Source organism: Tauraco erythrolophus, chromosome 6, assembly GCF_009769465.1.
Source record: "Tauraco erythrolophus isolate bTauEry1 chromosome 6, bTauEry1.pri, whole genome shotgun sequence".
NCBI lineage: Eukaryota > Metazoa > Chordata > Aves > Musophagiformes > Musophagidae > Tauraco > Tauraco erythrolophus.
Window position 1 is genome coordinate 66,272,634 of NC_141470.1, and position 20,092 is coordinate 66,292,725.

Genomic DNA, 20,092 nt, shown 5'->3' on the forward strand with positions numbered 1-20,092 from the left:
AGCAGGGGATGCACGATGAGTAACTTAATAATGGAGCATGGGATGCACGACGAGGTTGTGAGGCATCTAGAGTCCGTGGGACAACCCAAGCCAAAGCAAGTGGCCACAACTCCCTAAGAATCCGAGACTGTGGTAAAGCCTGAACTGAAGCAATCTGATGGGGAAGGATTGTGTCCTGTAGGCAGGACGCACACTGGAGAAGTTTGTGGATTTTCCTCATGAGTAGGGGATCCACTGGAGCAAGGAAAAATGGTGTAAGGACTCCTCCTCCTTTAAGAAAGGAGCGGCGGTAACAACATGGATGAACTGACCTGCACTCCCCCATTCCCTGCCCCCCTGCACCACTGGGGGGAAGGTAGAGCCGGGAACAAAAAATAAAGGGGGGTGGGGAGGTGTTGTTTTTAAGATCTGGCCTTGTTTTCTCTTTATCCTCTCAAGTAACCGGTTTTGTTTCCCTTTGTCCTTTTAAGCAACTGTTAATAAATTGTTTTAAGAAAGCCGAGTCTGTTTTGCCCAGGACCATGGTTGGTGGTTGCTCCCTCTCTGTTCTTGTCTCAACCCTTAATCCTTTTATTATAAAACCACTACATAAGTGGATTTCCTCAATTGTGGAGAAATGAAGCCATTTCATTGAAAACCTATAATAATGTCAAAAGCAGGAGAGATTCTAGAAGGCTGTGTGTATTACCAAGAAGCCCACTTTTCCAGTTTATAAAGCCCTTTGATTTAACATTTTGGTGACAGCTATCCCATCCCTGCTAAATTAGCATGGTGGTACCTTTCCAGTGTCTTACAGGCAGCATCCAAAACGGCTTTGGGAGCAAGTGCATTTTGCAGATGAGCTGTTACTGGCTCCCTTTATCAATTTCCACAACTCACTTTTTACATTTCCAGGTGCACTTAATTTGTTCTTGCAAAGCAGAACTTGCCAAGAAAAAGAGAATGCCCAAATATGCTAGTGGAGTTGGGCATTCTTACAGAAAGGTCTGAATATCATATACACAGGGTGGATACTGAGGACCTAGAATGACAAAGGGAAGATTTTCAGATCCCTTGGGGCTTATTCTAAAGAGCAGAACCCATATTTCTTTACCTTGAAATTTGAGACAATCTCCTCTGAACTTATTCAATGCACTTAGTGCTTTCAAAGCACAGTACATGCATTGTGCCATAGTATAGAAAGTAGGCGAACAATAATTGTAAGGAGTTCTAGTAAACACAAGATGTACAGCAAGATTCCAGGACATAATTAATTACCAATAATCAGTCCTACTAGCTATTGCTTCAGCACAGGGACTGAGATTTTTCTCTCCTGCCTTTATGACAAGTGTTAGTCATATTCATAGGGTAAAACATGCTTCAGCTTTGCTAAGTGAAACGGCTATCAAGAACTAACCCTGCTGTTCTACACAGTTCAACTCCAGGACACCTGATAAATGGTTGGGCAGAGGAGTAACTCTGGGATATCCTGTGATTTGGTCACAAGCCCTATGTAAGAAATACCCTCAGGTTCCATCCCTTCAGAAACAGGACAGAAAACACATTGTTTCCAGGAGTCATCACCTGATGCCAGGTTTGTCTCTTGTTCATGCACAGGGCATCACTGAATTCCACATTGAGAAAGAGCAGCCACGAATTGACCTGTCTCTGCTCAAAGATCATCTATTCAAGAGCACAGAACAGAGGTAGTAGATAGAAACCGTGCTCTATACTCCTGCAGCCAAAGACCACACAGACCTGGAAACAGACATGGGTAGTCCAGAAGAAGAGTCTTCAGCACGGTAACTCTGTTTCCTGAATTAGAAAAGACTCCTGACGAGAACTATGAAAGACCTTCATTTGTATCAAGAGAATCAGACACTGCTGGAGACTAATTCAAATCACAGTTCGGCTGCGGATGGTCTGCACAACCTCACATAAGCTTAGATCTGACAGAGATATCAGCTTCCCCAGCTGTAAATGGAAATAATCGCTTCACTTCTCTTCCTTGCTGAACTTATCAAGGCTGAAGTCTAGCGAACACTACAAGGTGCTACCAGGCAAATGAGGACCACAGAAGCCTCTAGTCAGATGGACCTCTTAACACCTTACACAGCAAGAAAAAGCATTTATGTGTACACTCAGTGCAGTTCACCTCTGCCCCTTCTGCCTGTTCTTGTGTCAGGAGAGGTGTCTGCATATTTATGGAAAGGTATATGAGTCTCAAGAAGACCTTCCAGAAGCACAGCAGAACAAGTCCGGGTGCAAATAACTCTGCCCAATAGCAAAGGCATTTCTAAAGTAAAATGGACATAGTTGCACGCCTGATGTGCAAGGTAAAAGAGCATCCTATGCAAACAGTTGATATTCTCTAACCTTTTTCCAAGTTTGCCAGTTAACTTAAAGGCCAGAGGACTTATTCCAATATCTTGCTTCAGTGCTGTAACAGTCTTTCAGGCCAAAACCTGAAAGAACCATCACCCCAGGCACATGCAGCAGCAGCATTTAAACAGCAATGTGAAAGCCAGTACCCTTATTTGCAAAACAATCACAGCTGAGGAAAGTATACCTGAAGGGTATGGGTAAAGGTAATATAAGAAGACTAATTATTCCCCAAGGGAACATTGCATTCCATGCATATTACTTTTACACAGAGTCGATTGCTTTCAGTACCGTGCAAGGAGGCTGGTAAAGAGTACTTCAATCGCCGTTATTAGCACTGATTTACAAGGAATCTAAAGTAATTTTTTAAGTATTGCAGGTTGGAAGAAGACATTAAAGAGCAGCAATCCTCATGCAAAGATAGACTTGCAAAGAACGTGTTGAATTTCTAGCTGCAGGTCTGCCTTGAATTGGTTCACCTGGTAAACAACTCTGGGTTTTGCTGCCTTGAAAAAAGTTCTGCCTTGCTTTTGCTCACTTCTCTATGTAAGTGCAAGGAGTCTGTGTTGATTCCTTACAAACTGATCAGCCATTGCATAGGTACTAGGTTAGGGTCATGTCTAGTCCTTTCTTCTTCAAGGGGTCTTTACCTTCTTTAATGTTTCCTCAGCACAATAAACAAACCTTAACTTATTACAGAGTCAGGCTTCCTGTCCTGAAAGATCAAAAGACACTTAGCAGGTAATAAGCACAGAAAAAAGCTCACACCCAACGAACACTGCAAGTACCCAAGAATCACTCACTCATGTTGAAATGCACACTCCTTCAGGACATGCCAGGCTTCCTTCCTACACACAACATCCCACAAGTTTAACAGAGAGAGAAGGTCTGCATCAAACTGAAGGCTCAGAGGAAACACACTGAGCCAACTCTGAAGACATATGGAGGCAGTAGAGCACAGTGTGTCACTGACAAAATCTCCTCACCCTTTGGGCCGGTGCGGCACAAGGCAGTTCTGGGCTGGAAGTGTAGTAAAGACTGTAGCAAATTACTACAATGGTGCTAACAAGTTGTACGTGTCAGCTGGGCTTCCTAGTCCGGGCAGGACTCTCATTAACAGGTGCTTGATCTCAGAGCAGAGAATAAGGTCCTGCCAGTTGTGAAGGGTGAAATGTGACTTGATTGCACCTGGATGCATGGACAGACTCTTGGTTACCCAGAGTAGGTCACCTGTTTGAGACAACATCTAGAGTCTTGCAGAAGGATTTTTATGGTCATGGTTTTACCACCTCCTTTGGTCTGTGACGTCTTCAGGAACATACTGACCACAGGGATGCAATACCCAGAGCACTAACACAGCGAGGACGTGCACTACCCGTTTCAATAGAACTTTGCAGGGTAACCACAATTTTTCATACACGGCTTATACCACTGCAGGAATTGAGCCTGACTCTGCTCAGGTAAGGAAAACTGAGAACATGAAACGATATAAAAGGTATTGCTAACCTGAAGAGCTGCCACTAGATTTTGGGGGACTGGAGACAGGATGGACAAACCTAGGAGAGGTATTAAGATATACCCTGTCCTAGCAGTACTTTCAATAGTTTGTATTTTCGCCCAATGCAAGAGAAGGAGGAAGGAAATCCGTAGTTATTGTCCTGACTCCTTGTTGCTGACTGTACGCTACTGTAAGTGCTACAGCTGGGTGAGTCATTCAGAAGAAAGTAATTTGACATTGTTGACCCGTTTCCATTTCACATATCACTTCCACCATGATTTTTTTTTTTTTTTTTTTTTACAGTTACACTTCTAAGTCTTTCTCAACTTCTGTCAGGGTGAAGACTGCTCATGAATAATCAGTGTACTGATTTGTTGCCAAATCTAGAAGGTGATGTGGAGGTTCATGGGTCAACTACAAAATGAAAAGCAAGTCAAATTTCTTTTGCTAACTTTTACCCAAATATGTTCACATGACACTCTCAGATACTTTACTGCTTTCATTAAAATTTTTTTAAACAAATATCTGGTTTATCAGTAAATGCAGAAAATTATTTTAAAATATTGTAGAAGCCACAAGAGCAGGTCTTACGACATATTTGCTGAAATATGCTTTTGTGTGGATTTCTATCCTGCACGTGACTGATGGTCCTTCTCAATCAGGATTTTTTTACACATTCTTGGAAATAAGAATGCATGCCAATAATTCTACACCTGATTTTGTAATATTTGTATCCAAAATATCAAAGCAATTTGCCAACAATACTGAAAATATATACATCTCACAAGCCTTTATTCTTTATGACCTACAAAGGGTACAGCCATCAATTTCAACGCTTATTTGGTACATTACTTCTTTGCCATGTTGCTATCATAATCATAAAACGTGATTGATGTACCTTCATCCACTGTGTCTTTTAGACAGGTTTATTGGCTAAACTACAAATGCTCAAACTCAAAGACTGTGTTCCTTTTACAGAGGAATATTTTATCAGAACATGTTTCAAAATGAAAAATCTATTGCAATTCCATGTTTAATCTGAATATGGTTTTAGAATAAGCCTTCAGACAAAAGTTCTACAGCAGTGTATATGCTAAAGTGTTTCATCTCAAACTTGTTCCATACTTATCCCTTCTAAGAATCTATCATCTAAGTATTTATTTATTTATTTATCACAGCTCTGCCAAAGAGTCAGACATAATCTTTCACAAACTGTTTTATTTATTTTACTCTTGGCAAGATGATAGATCATGTACTCAGTTTTTATTGCATGTGTAAATATAGCTGTATGAGATAATTTGCAGATTCAAAGCAGAACAGCAAATAATTATGGTTATTAAATAATGTCGGGAAAAGAATTTATCAAAGCCAGTTTATTTCTCAAATTATCAGCAAGCAATTTGAATTTGGACTAAAGCAATAGTGATCTAACTGTTTATGCTAATAGTTATGCTCTGATTTTATTGCCGTTCATGTAAATGGCAAAGTTTCCATAGAGAGCAAATGGGAGCAGAACTAAACCTGAACTTAGGTTCTAAAAACACGGGTCTCACCAGGTACAGAAGATTGCCACTTGAAAACTGCAACAATATAAAGGTTAGTTTGTTTTTTTTTCTCCTGAGAAGAACAAGGGTTGATTTCAATTGACCAGATGAAAACCTGACACTACCTTTTCCCTTCTCACAGAAGTAAAAATGAACGTCCCCCACATCTTTGGGTTGAATGTTGATAAATTCAAGACTGCCATGTAGCAAATCAACACTGTACAAGTTACAAGTGATCTTATTTTCCACTTTCAGAAAAGCCAGTGTGAAGTTTAGCATGAAATTAGCCCATGGAAGCTCAATTTCAGTTTGGAACAATCACCAGTGTCAGTCTGCAGTGACAGACTGAGAAGGTCAACAGCCTTTGAACCAGTTCAGCTGGGAGACGAGCTGGACCAGCAGGACCCACGGTGCCAGACAGGAGTGGATGTCATGACATGATGGGGACATGAGAATTTCAGCAAGTCTCACGTGGAGGATGAAAGGAAGAATTTTCCATGGGACAGGAACTGGGAGAAAAAGCTGAAGTGGCACTGTGTGGACTGACAGGAGAAGCAGTACTTCTGAGCTGAAAGGAGGACTGGAGAAAAGTACCTCACCTCTGATAACATGAGACTGGAGTCAAAGATGCACAGTTCCAAATTCTCTATTTTAAACCCCTGGCACACTCCCCAGAAAGCATGAGACAATCTAGGTGTTAAAACTTCAGTGTGACTGAATCAGCCCTATCCCTAAAACAGGGATCAGCTCTGCCACCTGAAAAAGCTGGTGTTGCTGCAGGGATTGCAGGAGCACTTTCCTGTTTCGCTCTAGTTGGGAATGCGAACACTAACACCTATTAGTTTATGCTGAAGAAAACCAACCTAGTCTGCTGATCAAAGCTTTAGAGGCTTGAGCTCAATTTAAATCTCACCTTCATACTTTTAATGGCCGGTGAGTGCTACCAAAAGGATCAGAAGAGGCCAGAGGAGAATTAACCACTGATTATTAAATTAGAGAGAATACTCAATACATTTCAGTCTCTCAAGTTAACGCTGAGCAGAAGCGTGTGGGCAAAGGCACATCTTTCATTAAAAACATTGCACCAAAGTGAAACTTGATGTATTATTCAATCAATGGTCTTTTGAAGCAAATGGTCATTTTACATCAAACCTTTTTTCTTTTTTGTTTCTTTTTTAACGCCATGTCTAACGTGGGGGCAGGAGCACTAAATAGCCCTGGACAGCATTCAAACAGCTGCACTGAGAAATCAGGGAAGGGAAGGAAGCAGCCTGTTTAAAAAGCTACAGAAGGCACAGCAGTGGAGCCTTTTGCACTTTCTGTGAGTGCAGACAGATAAAAGGGCTTTTTTTAAATTTGTTTTTTGGACAAGAGCACAAGGAAGTTATTTATACTTCTGGCCCCAATGGAAGTCCATTTTTGCTGACAATAGAGGCCTCACAGGTATATCTGCCTGCACCTTTATGCAAGAAGAGAAAAGCTGCAGGCAGTAGAGCCAGAGACCCTGACAGTGCAGAGACTGAGCAGGGAGAGCTGACAAGACAAACCAATGAAGAGTTTGCAGGTGTCTGTAGGACAAAGGCTTCTGCAAAATGAATCTCTGTTGGAAAGGAAAGGCACATGGCATGTGGTTATGTACTAAAAGAAATAGTCTGGCAATAGTGGAAACTGGAAGTCTGTCCCTTGAAATGAAAAGGCAAAGAGCTCTGAGGGCGCTGTCCATGATGGTGAAGATGGTGGAGTGGGATGAAAAGCAAAGCAGCTGATGTGGGGGAAGAGCTCCCTGCCTATAAGAGGGAGAGATGGCTTCAGCGAGAGACACGTGTGGGCAAAGCCAGGAAAGCAGAAGACAAAACAAAAGGCAGCTTTGCAAAAATAGCTGCCCGTCAGAGACAATGGACTGGCAGGAAAGTGTGTGTGCCCACGTGCGGTGAGGGGCTGCATGGGGTGACAGCATAGCCGTGGTTTTTGCAGACAAATCATTTTGAAGGGTGGTTAATGTGTGTATCCCAAGCAGTACCACCAGCTGTCTCAAAACTAAGGAGTTTCAGATTCTTCCTTTAGAGAGACCAAGAACAGCAGCTTTCATCAGATCCTGTCCTAGAACAGCCCAGGCGGCAGCGTAAGACTGAGTCGTTAATCAGGAAAATGCCTCCTCTGTACAATCCAGATTTGCCACAAGCGGAGAACAAAGCTAGTTTAGGACCTGAAGCCCTGTCTGCTAAAGTCGGTGGGGAACAACACAGGGACTTCATCCAGCTTTGAATCAGCCTTTCTAAAGGACAGAACATACTGGGATAGTTGGAAGTGGGGCACAGGATTCAAGTGCTAGTTAAAGGACAGATACAGAAGCATCTGGCAGAAAAAGATGCGTAATACACAATTTTGTAGGTTACATGTGCATGCTCTGCTATGCTCACTGCTCCACCTCTCCTCGCCCACAGGGCATCAGGCTGGTGACAGCCACACACAGCAGACTGGCCGTTCCCCATCTGGGAAAGGTTCTGATCACAGAATCACAGAACAGCTGAGGCTGGAAGAGACCCTTAGAAACAGTCTAGCCCAAGTGCCCAGCTCAAAGCATGGCCAGGGACAGCAGGTTACTCAGGGCTGTATCCAGTCAGGTTTTGAATAGCTCCAAGGATAGAGACTTCACAACCTCAGAGGGAAACCTCTTTCACTCTTTGACCACATTCCCAGGAAAAAAGGTTTCTTTCGTATCTTTAAACAGAACTTCCTGCCCATTTGTGCCCATAATGCCAGGCCTAAAAATACATTCACATAAGGATGGCCCATATTGGCCTATACTACATCAGCCCTCTTCTCTTTCTCAGCATTGCAGAAGGAACAGTTGAACAAATGCTTCCATTAGGAAAAGCTTCATACTCAGCTAAGAGAACAGAAGAACGTCCTTATGGTCAAACCACTCTGTTGATTTTGCAAATAACTTGAGATGAGAAGAGACCTGTCCATCTCTCTTGAGGGAGGATCAGCTGTCCAGAGCCATCCCTGAGCAGCTCTCCCTCACCTTCTCTCATGAGGGGTGGTAGCCATTGTGCTTTACAGAAAACACATCTCATCCCAGAGCCTAGCTCATGGGGAAGACCAGGGGTATAAAGCCACTACACTTCATACCACATATTTAATTATAGCAGCGTTTCCAGATTTTTTTGACTGTCCAGGTTTCCAGAGGAAAGGGGAGGAGAGAGGGGGATGAGGCAGGGAACAAACAAACAAAAAAAAAAGCTTAGAAAAAAATTGTATCAGTCTTCTTGGTGATTTAGTGTGCTACTTTGGTCAGATTTTGCTCTATGCTGTGGCTGTATTCAGAAACACCACCGAAGCCATGCATGCTGTGTTTGACTTTTTGCAAGACAACTGTTTACTCAGAGAAACTGCATACACTCAGAGCAAGCAAGCTGCAGGAAGCACTATTTCAAGGGGAATCGCACTTTGAACACAGCCATCTCCATCATCTTCCACGAAGGAGGGGCATCCTCAATGCAACTGCACGGTTTGTCTTGCTCTATTCTTTTGCTCTGCAGTGAGGTTAACTGCATCAGATTTTAAGTCTCCTGTTAAGCACTGTAAACTCATGTCACCAAATGCACATATACTGTGCTGTATTTAGCAGGACTTTACTAAAATACGTATAGGAACTGAAAGGTATAATTTTTGTCACTCAAGGGGTTATTTAGCATAACTTATTTGGGTAAAATGGGAACAAAATATTGAAGACATACTGAAGTATTAATTTCTACCACACATGAAGTGTAATTCTGTCTCCTGTACTTCAGCTTTGGATTGCTTAATTTACATATTCCGGTATATTAAATGTGCTTTTGATTTCAAAACCTGAATAAGTAGAGTTTTCTTCATGGGATGGGAAATGTTTCAAACCACCATGGAACTTTTTCCCCCCAGTATTGCCTGACTTTCCAGGTGAGCTTTCTTCATTTCCACATCCATATGGTCTGGATTCCTGCAGACAAATGACTAGTCAAATCTATGTATTTATTTATTTCAGACAGCAGCACCATTTACAGAAAGGTGGCATTTTTAAAGCTTGCAGAATCAGGTCCCACCAGAAAGTATCTTTCCCTCATTTTTATGGAAGCCTGCCGCATTCTGCTCATGTATGTGGGACAAGGACACATAGCAAAGGAGAAACTCTGCTGAAGCAATAGTACTAAGGACAATCCACTCAAAGAATTGTAGCATTTTCCTCCATGCTGTGAAAGCCTCTTACCAGTCTGCTGCATCTTGTTCCAGATACGTAAGCAAGCTGATAAACAGCTCTTACTGATTTTATTCCTCAAACTTTAACAATGCTCTAATATAGCATTGACAAGCTTGTGCCTTGTAATTATTTAGAAGCTGCCTCACGGTCAGGTTTTGTAGCTTATTGTTGCTGTACGTTTTTCAGTTGTCAACAATTGAAAAAGGGCTAATATTAAAACACCTCATCTAAAGTCTCTTTTCTTATTGTTCACTGTGATATAAAGAGAACTGAAAAAAAAAAAACAAAACCACCAATCATTGCATATTTATGCCTTTCAAATTCTCAGATTATTGAAGAACAGGAATGGAGGAACGAAACAGCATCCTCATCGTGCTGGTTCCTTTCATCATCTGGATGTTCAAATCAGACAGTCAGATGCATACGTACATCTCTCTTTTTAATAAATGGTTGCTCACTGTGTTTTACCACATTACGTAGCGTCTGCTTTAGAAGACTGGCACTTTGCAGCTATCATAACATTACTGGGGGCAAGATTTCAGATATAGTTTAGTGAATGACTGGAACAGAGAAGCATAACAAGATTCAAGAACTAGAAGTTGAGGTTAGAATATATTAAGGCAAAGAGAAAGGAGCAAAATATGAGGCGTGTTTAACCACAGCCCAGGGTAAAGTATGCCAGGTGTTACCCTCTTTCGTGTGAAGTCCTTCAATCAAGATTGGGTGTCTTTTACAAAATAGATATTTTTCTTTAGAGCTCTAGCAGAAGAATGGGGAATGTCAGAGAACCCAAGTCACATTTTGAAAAGCCTCAGAAACGTCCTAGCTGAACTCAAGTACTGCACCACTCAGAGCTCTAGCATTGTGAGGCCAGAATCCAAAAGGACACAGTCATGATGTCAAGGTCTGCAACATGTATATATATATATATAACAACCAAAACCCACACGCTGTTCAAAGAATAAAATTCACACTGCTTAGTTACACATTGTACAAGGATTCACACTTCAGTACGCTGAATAAGTGATACTTAAAAGTCAACCATTGCCAAAGTCAAGGGGACATGTATCAAACTGCCACAGTCTTGGACGTAGGTCTGTATCTTGGGATTACAGAAAAGAACATTAGGGAAATCAAAATTCAGGTTGGAGCCTTCTGCACTTAGCAGCTGACATGCCCATCCTGATTTCTGTCTTCTGTGCACGAATTAAAAACCAAAGTCCTTCTGTAGCCAAGAACCTAAGAGTTGCAAGGTCAGAAGAAGAGCAAAGAGGACAGACTCGTTTGTTTGGTGCCAGGGAGTCAACAGACAGATCTGCATATCAATTCCTACCTCCTTGGGGGAGCATTGTTACTTCAAAGATATGCCAGACTCAATCATAAGAGACATAGTTCAATGTTTTTCTCAGTGTTTTCTCAGATTTCACAAAGAATGTTCTTTTGTGTTCAGTGTTCTCCTGCTGAGTACCTGACCTCTTGAGCTAAGGTCCAGCCTCCTTATTGGTCACTTCTCTTTCACAATTTGACCAATATGTCATTTTTCTCCTGTTAGAGTATCTTACAATTGTCAAAAACCAAAAGCAAAAAAAAGCTCACTAACACTTGCCATACCTCCCTAGTAGTTCTCAATGTTCTGTGTAAAATTCCTTGTTATCCTGCAGTTTTCCCAGCTCAGAATTGTTTTGATGTTTCTCGTTCCTCTTTTTAGGGTGTTTCTCCCCAGATTTGTGTCCTCCAGTTGGAGCATGTTTTGATACAGTTTCTCATAGTGTTCTGGTTGCGAAACTGGAAACTGCTGGCCTGGATAGGCACACCCTCCTTTGGGTTAAAAACTGGCTGGATGGCGGGGCCCAAAGAGTGGTGGTAAATGGGGCTAAATCCAGCTGGAGGACAGTCACCAGTGGGGTTCCCCAGGGCTCAGTGCTGGGTCCAGTTCTGTTTAACATCTTTATCAATGACCTGGATGAGGGGATTGAATGTACCCTCAGTAAATTTGCGGACAACACCAAGCTGGGAGGCTGTGTCGATCTGCTCGAGGATAGGGAGGCCCTTCAGAGGGATTTGAACAGACTGGATCGTTGGGCTGAGGCCAATGGCATGAGCTTTAATAAGGCCAAGGGCAGAGTCCTTCACTTGGGGTATAAAAACCCCAAGCATCGCTATAGGCTCTGGGAAGAGTGGCTGGAGAGCTGCCTGGCGGAGAAGGACCTGGGGGTGTTGGTTGACTACCGGCTTGATATGAGCCAGCAGTGTGCCCAGGTGGCCAAAAAGGCCAATGGGATACTGGCGTGTATCAAGAATAGTGTGACCAGCAGGAGCAGGGAAGTGATCCTGCCCCTGTACTCGGCACTGGTGAGGCCGCACCTGGAATATCGTGTCCAGTTTTGGGCCCCTCGCTTTAAGAGAGATATTGAGCTCCTGGAGCGAGTCCAAAGAAGGGCGACTAAACTGGTCAAGGGGATGGAAAATAAAACTTATGAGGAGCGGCTAAGGGACTTGGGGCTGTTTAGCCTGGAGAAGAGGAGGCTGAGGGGAGACCTGATTACAGCCTACAAATACTTGAGAAGGGATGGTGGGGAGGTGGGGGAAGGGCTCTTTACATTAGTGATGGGTGATAGGACAAGAAGAAATGGGTATAAGCTTAGTCAGGGGAGATTCAGGTTGGATGTTAGGAAGTATTTCTTCTCTGAAAGGGTTGTCAGCCACTGGAATAGGCTGCCCAGGGAGGTGGTTGAGTCCCCATCCCTGGATGTGTTTAAGAATAGGGTGGATGATCTACTTGGGGATATGGTTTAATGGGGATTAGGGACAGTTGGACTGGATGATCTCTAAGGTCTTTTCCAACCTAGAAATCTATGAAATCTATGTTTCCCCTTACTGTTTTTTTCCTTTATTGGAGCTCATTTGTGGTGCTTTCTGGTACTATATACCAAGTAACCTGACGAACATTGTTGATAGTTTATTCTCACCTTTTCCTCCCAGGAAAGATATATGATTCAACGAACACCTTATTTAAAAAGAAAACAAAACAAAATACAAAAAAAACACGCAACACAAAAAAAACCCACAACAAAATCCTTGCTCTTGGAATAGAGGGAGCATTAGAGATGAAAACAGGTTTGGCAGCCTTGTGGCTGACAGCAACCTTCCTGTTGCTGCTCTTTGGTCTCCAGCCACATCACTGATGGCGGTCATGTCCCACACATCCATTCCTCAGTATGTTCCCATGACTTAGGCACAGCTTTACACTCCCTATGTCATTTCAGGAAACGCACAACTCTGTTTTACAGATAATTTTCCACTGGAAATGTACCAACCACTAAAAGAATTGATACCAAGCACTGCACTAGTCTATCATCCTGATTTTGGAAGTCAAATTATCCTCCTTGCTCTCCGATTCTTACTCCTGTTACAAACCCCAAACTTAACATTAAATTCCCCCGTTATAAAACAATGTCATGGAGAGTGACTTTTTCACTTTGAAATACACAAATAACACTACCGCATGCCCAAATACATTATATTTCAACTTTCCTTCTAAACCATTTTTTGTCAGCAATAAGCCATTACCATTCCTTTTCTCCAAGGAGTTCAAGCTTATAATCAGCATATTTAGCACCTGCACAGCTTTTGTTGCGGCAGCAACCCCTCTTCTCCCATTCCCCACCCCATACTTAATCACAAGTTTTACTAATTAGTACAGGCTTCTCTCACAGTTATGTCTTGGGTATCAAAGTCTCCGCATAAATCACTACTTCCATTCATTACAGACTTTATCAGCCCAGTAGGATAAAAGCCCAAGAAGGATTTGTAGCACTGACCAAGATTCAGATCTGGAAAGCCAAGTGACCACAGCACATGGAGGAAAGAAAGGAGGAATGATGATGGGATCTCAAATGTTAGCCAAAGAACAACGTTCACAGAGGTTTTAATAGCAATACAAGTGAGCTGGAATGTGGAAGTGATAACTTAAACATGAAAAACTGAAGAATCCATGCTTGTAATCAAGAAATACAGACATTAATTCTTATTTAATGGGAGTGCTGGTAGATGAGAAGCTCAACATCAGCTGGCAATGTGCACTGGCAGCCCAGAAAGCCAACCATATCCTGGGCTGTATCAAAAGGAGCGTGGCCAGCAGGTCGAGGGAAGTGATTCTGCCCCTCTACTCAGCTCTCGGGAGACCCCACCTGGAATACTGTGTTCAGCTCTGGAGTCCTCAACACAAGAAGGACATGGAGCTACTGGAACGAGTCCAGAGGAGGGCCACGAAGATGATCAGAGGGCTGGAGCACCTCTGCTATGAAGACAGGCTGAGAGAGTTGGGGCTGTTCAGCCTGGAGAAGAGAAGGCTCCGGGGTGATCTTATTGCAGCCTTCCAGTACCTAAAGGGGGCCTACAGGAAAGCTGGAGAGGGACTTTTTACAAGGGCATGTAGTGATAGGACAAGGGGCAATGGATTTAAACTGAAAGAGGGTAGATTTAGGTTAGATATAAGAAAGAAATTCTTTACATTGAGGGTGGTGAGGTACTGGAACAGGTTGCCCAGAGAAGTTGTGGATGCCCCATCCCTGGAGGTGTTCAAGGCCAGGTTGGATGAGGCTTTGGGCAATCTGGTGTAGTGGAGGATTTCCCTGCCATGGCAGGGGCGTTGGAACTAGATGATCTTTGAGGTCCCTTCCAACCCTAACCATTCCATGATTCTATGATTTGCACTTCTTGTTAGCCTGAAGTGCACCCACTGCCATGTCTAGAGTGCACTACTTCTATGTAGTGGTCCCAGTGGGCAAGATCACAGATATGCACTAGAAGTAAAACGTGGTGAAGGAGGAATCCTATCCACTCACCAGATGGAGTCTGTGAACACACAGTCCCAGTATACTCCCAGTCAGAACCACAGCTTTTGCGAGGGCCCAGAGGTAAGCTCTGATCTACAAAACCCAACATTAAATAAGATCTGCCTACTTGAGGTTGTTTCATTCCCCAAGCACAGCAGAGCTGGCTGGATCTGCCCTGCCAAAACCAACATATTGCAGGCAAGAGCCCCCAAAGGGCCACACAGCTTTGAGATCCTCCCTTCCCTGGTGTGAGAAATGGGTCCTGCACCAAGTCTAACTGCTGGCAGCAAGCAAAGCCAACCTTATTGAGCAGGTGTTCATTCCAGGCTGGAGCCTGATGTTTCTTTGGAGAAACAGAGATCTGAGAAGTTTTTGCAGTAACATGAACATGTCAAATGGTTTTCTAATGCAAGAGAGTGGATGCTGCTATTTCTGTCTTTTAGCCTTTGACCATAGCCAAGATTTTTCCAAGACTCAGCAGCAGTTTGGGATGCCTCTGTTTTGGAAGACCTCCTAAAGAAATGCAATCTTGAGAAATGCAGCAGTAAGCACTGCTTCACAGGGAGGTTACAGCATTCATCTCAACACACCTGGGAGTTATCCCAGAAGCCAAGGCACTTCAATTTGTATTTTAAATGGTAATTATAGATGGCAAAACTTGGATATACAGATCCATACCCTGAATGAAAATGTTTTAAGAATATTGGATCTTTTCATTATTTTAAAGAGCTGGCTTTTTAGGAAGAAGACTGATATATTTGATAGAAAAAGACAATTACTTCTCAATAATTTAATGAAGTTTTATGGGTAATATCCCTTCAGTTAGCCAAACTGTTCCAGATACAAGCATAAATGCAAGGAAAATTTACTTAAATGTTAATTGAGTACTTCATATAGCACTTTACTGCATTAAACATCCCTTGTGTTTTTTAAACATATTTTCAGAGATGCGTGGTCTAACAGAGTACAATTAGCTTAATGAGATTTAAATTACACTAATGAACCTCATTAGGAGAAAAAGGTTATAAAGTCTTCAGCAGTTATTCAAAGACCCATGTTAAAATAAGGAGACAAGGATCCCAAGTTTCCTCTATAGTCAGTAAAGAGAAATGGGTTCCCGTAGAGAACAAGAGTCGGTCAAGGAACCTAATTCAGATGTCCTGATTCAGCCTGAGAGGATCATGTCTCTCACTATTAACTCTGAATAAAGCGTAAAGAGGTCACCTTCTCAGGAAGAGGAAGACTGTGTAGCCCACAACCCTCCATAGCTACTCATATATTTTAGGATCCTCACTATTGTTTCAAAATGGAATGGTATGGAGACATTGTGATGAACTGCATGAAATCCCATGATATACTCATTTTCCATAGAACAGTAGCAAACAAATAAATTTAAAAAATCATTTCCCATATTTCATAAGTAGACCGTGAGGCTTGTGAGATCCAATAATGGAGATTCTGGTGAAACAAGAGACAGTCTTGAGCCAGATTGCTTCTTGATTCTTCATGGATAAAACATAAAGTGAGCCCATTATACCCAGTCAATAATGGGATTAGTGACAACTAAGGCAGAGAACAGGAATCACGATACTGATCTCAAAGCCTGCTCTTACATTCCAAGTTATTTTAAGAAGGTAAAGATTTTTCTTTTCTATTTTCTCTTCTTTATAGCCATTATAGGACATTTCAGAAGCAAGTAGGGGATTCTTTTAAAGATTGAAAAGTTTGATAAGCTGTTCTACAATGAGGAATTTACTACTCTATGGAGAGAAAACATGACAAAGATTGTAAATGGGTGCACTTTGGTATGTAAAGCACTAACATCATATGATTGTACATCTATCAGCACTTGAAGTCTCCTGAATTCACACAGAATATAGTTTCTTATGGCTATAAATGACAACTATGAAGGAAAGAGAAATGTTTAACCTTTCAATGGCAGCCTTTCACTCCCCTTTGAACCTCATCTAATGACCAAGAGCACGCTAAGGATTAGGTACCACTGTTTTATCCTTGCCTTTGGAATGTGGGATTTTTGGGCCCTCATGTTTAGTGGGTTTTTTTTCCTATGGTCTGGCTTACAGTCTGTTGCCTTCTACCAAGGCAAAGACAAACCCTCAGTACCATGTCACCTGTCACTCAGCACACATATCCAAAAAGCCTCATTGCCACATTGATGAATGTTTTGTCTACACAGCCCTTCTTCTGACCATAGCACTGCTGGCAAGGACTTGCAAGCAACTGGCTAATGTCTCATTTTAAAGGCCAATATATTGCCCTTCTCCACTTAGCAATAAGAAAATTTGTGTCACTTCTTTGGTACTGCTTAGATCTTTCCAATTCAGCTTATACGTGACTGTTATTACACCAAGAAGACAAGGAACCTTCCTGTCCTTTCCTCCATTAGTCCTCCTCTGAACTTTCCTATGGCACCCTCCCAGCTGATATCCTCTTATGAACTTGGCATACCCAAATCCAATACAAATGCAAATGTCTTTCTACGGCTATTCTAGTAGTTTTTGTGTTTGCTTAATCAGTCCATAATCCCTTCCTTGCCTTCCAATGCCGGACCTAGTTCCTAAAAACAATAAGCTTAAACAGCTTAACTTCTGAAGGGAGCTGTCATAACCCTGAATATTTTTTGTGTGTGTGTGTGTGTGGTTTTTTTTGTTGTTGTTTGTTTTTTTTTTTGGGGGGGGGGGGGAGTCGATGTTTGTTTTGTGTTTGTTTTTTTTTTTTTAACAACACACCAGTATTCTATTGGTCTTGATGCTTAGGATCCCACTAATAGCTTTATCAGGCTTTATATCATAGTAAAAATGTTACTACAGAAAAGATTGCCTATAGATGAAAAAACAAGGTTTACACTTTTGTTTGGTTGGGGTTTTTTTTGTTGCTTGCTGCTTTGGTTTGCTTCTGTTTTTTTTTTTTTAAATTATTAGATGAAACAATCTAATTGGAAAAATAGACAAGCTTCTTGGCATTCTTTGTATCAAAGGACATGACCTTGCCATCTGTCTGCTTAGTAAGATCTAATTATTTCCTCAGTTTATTAGCTTGTTTCTCAGACAGATAACCCCTTGACTGTTAAGAAGGACCAAAGTTGTTATAGAGAAGTGTGTTCACATAAAACATAGTTAATCATTGTCACAAGTATTTGTTTAAACTGACTCCAGCCTAAACCCCAGTGTGTTAGAAATAAGATTAGCAGCAGGCAAGATGCCACATCGTCTTTAGAAACAGCTCCAAAAACCCTTTTCATCTTCACGTGTACTTATTAACTATGTATTGTGCACATAATCTGACAAATACGGAGTAGTTAATTGGCTAACATTAATGCCTTATTTTGTGTCACAGTAATATTAAATTATGTTTACGTAGTTACAGCAATATTCTATAATTAAAAAATATGGCACAGCATCTTGCATATTACCAAGTTCCTTCATCTAGTGAAAAAGGACAGTTTAAACAAGCTGGCCCTTCGTAAAAGTTATCTGCATTGCAGACCCATCACTTCATAGTCTCTCTTATTCTATTCTCTAATTAATAACATCAATTAACTATTTAATCAGAAATTAGCCATGTCAAGGGCAACTTACTTTTGCCATGTATTCCATGTCATACCAATATTAAGCCTCTGCTTTTCTTCACCTTGTAAACATTTTTTGGTTAAAATCAGTAAGCTATGAATAACTCCATGTTTCTTCCCTGTAAATTCACCTGTCCCCTAAAAGAAACAGTTGTAATTTGTTCATCAAATGTTTTGCTAGTTTTCATTCACATATCCCAGCCTCTGGTGAGTAAGATTAGCCTTATGAAATTTTAAGAAACAACCACTTCTTAGTGTATTTCCCCACATCAACCTCAAGCTACAACTCTAAGCTCAGCCTTTGATTTCTTCTTGATAAGAAGAAAAGTTTGTGCTCCCAAATTTCAATACTATTCCGGTTAGAACATCACTATGTGACTTTCTTCAATATCAATCGCTTGTATTTGTGGAACCAACAGGAAAGATGAACAGAAAAAAAACCACAAAAAAACCAACAATAAATACACAGAGACAACATCTCCAGGATGTGAGAAATCCAGATTGCTCGCTTGAACTGAGGTGACTGTCTTGGATCTTAGAGAAGATAGTGTACCAGAGATGTTCGATTAAAAGAAACTGGAAAAGACTTCAATCAAAAATGGCCTCTATGAGCATAAGAAGGTTTACTTTAGACTAGCTCTAGAGCACAGATCTAACACTTCGATAGAAAGTGAGAAACCTTTGCAACAATTGCATGGCATGTTTGGCAAAGCTGGTGATGACAACAGGGTGGTGCTATGCAGAATAAGTCAATTAAAAGAACACAGAAAACATGAAAGTAAGAACATGGGAGACAAAACTCAAAAAGCACCACCTGAAAAGCTTTCCGCTTTTCCAGGTTTAAAACCAGAAGATTTATAGAGCAGAAAACCATTTGCAACAAAAACAGCAATATCCTTTCAGCTGAAGACATGCAAGTTTCCAAAATGCTGTTTCTGGCTCAGATCACTACCTTTTGATAGGTAACACACTGAAGTTGTAAAATGGGAAGAATTTTACCAGTGTAAGAAGTTGCGCAAGTGCAGAGAATAAAAAGTCACAGTCGTCAAGCTTGCAGTGCCACAACAGTTTAGTCAAGAGATTCCTCAAAAGCAGAAAAGAAAAGAGTTTTGAGTCTGAAATGCATCACATATCTGAAAATTTATGAAGATGTTGACCAGAAAGTCAGAAAACAGATGCACATTGTCACTGGAAATCAGCTGTCATATTCCAAATTGACTGCAAAGGAAGTGCAAGAATCAGGTATTTGAGAACAGAAATCTGAGAGATTTTGCTGGTTTCAGTGATAACTCTGAACCTTCAGCCAAACATATGCTGGATGCAGACATTAGTTAGTCTGAGAGCCACTGCTGAACGAATTAACACTTCCACAGTGGATATAATGCATCAAGCACACTTTATTTTGTAGTCACTTGGAGGATGAGCTAATCTTGGATTAGATCAAGTTCCTACTGATAACTCTGAGACAGAGACTGTTTTTCTGTATAGCACCAAGAACAAAGAGGGTGCCAGAAGGACTAAACAAACAGAGTCAAACCTAGGAAGGGCTGGAGTGCAACATGAGAGTCAGAAGTGGCTCCATGTGTATAGGTCTAGGGGGAGAAGCTTGAAAGAAGAGGTGGCAGATGTAAAGTCTTCTTCCTGTGATATGAGACCCAAGGCAAGGGCATGGGACTTTAGCTTCCCAGCTTGAGAAAACTTTTCCCTTTTTGTCTTTTAGCACTAAGATAATTCCAGGGACATTCCAGGTACATGAAGACTTTTTGGTTAACCAAGATAGCAATCGAATGCAAACATTCACATTAGGGAGCGTTAAGCGACAGAGCTGCTAACTGGCAGCTCCCCGTAGCTCGTTATGCTAACAGGAGTTCAGCTATTGCTATAACAAGGATAACATTACTGACAGATCCCCCGCACACAGGATACTGAAATCTTGACCCCTGTGAAGTCAGTGGGTGTCTGTCATTAAGTTAAACGGGGATGTGACTCCATCAGAACGCGTTAATGTTTCTTTTTTTATTC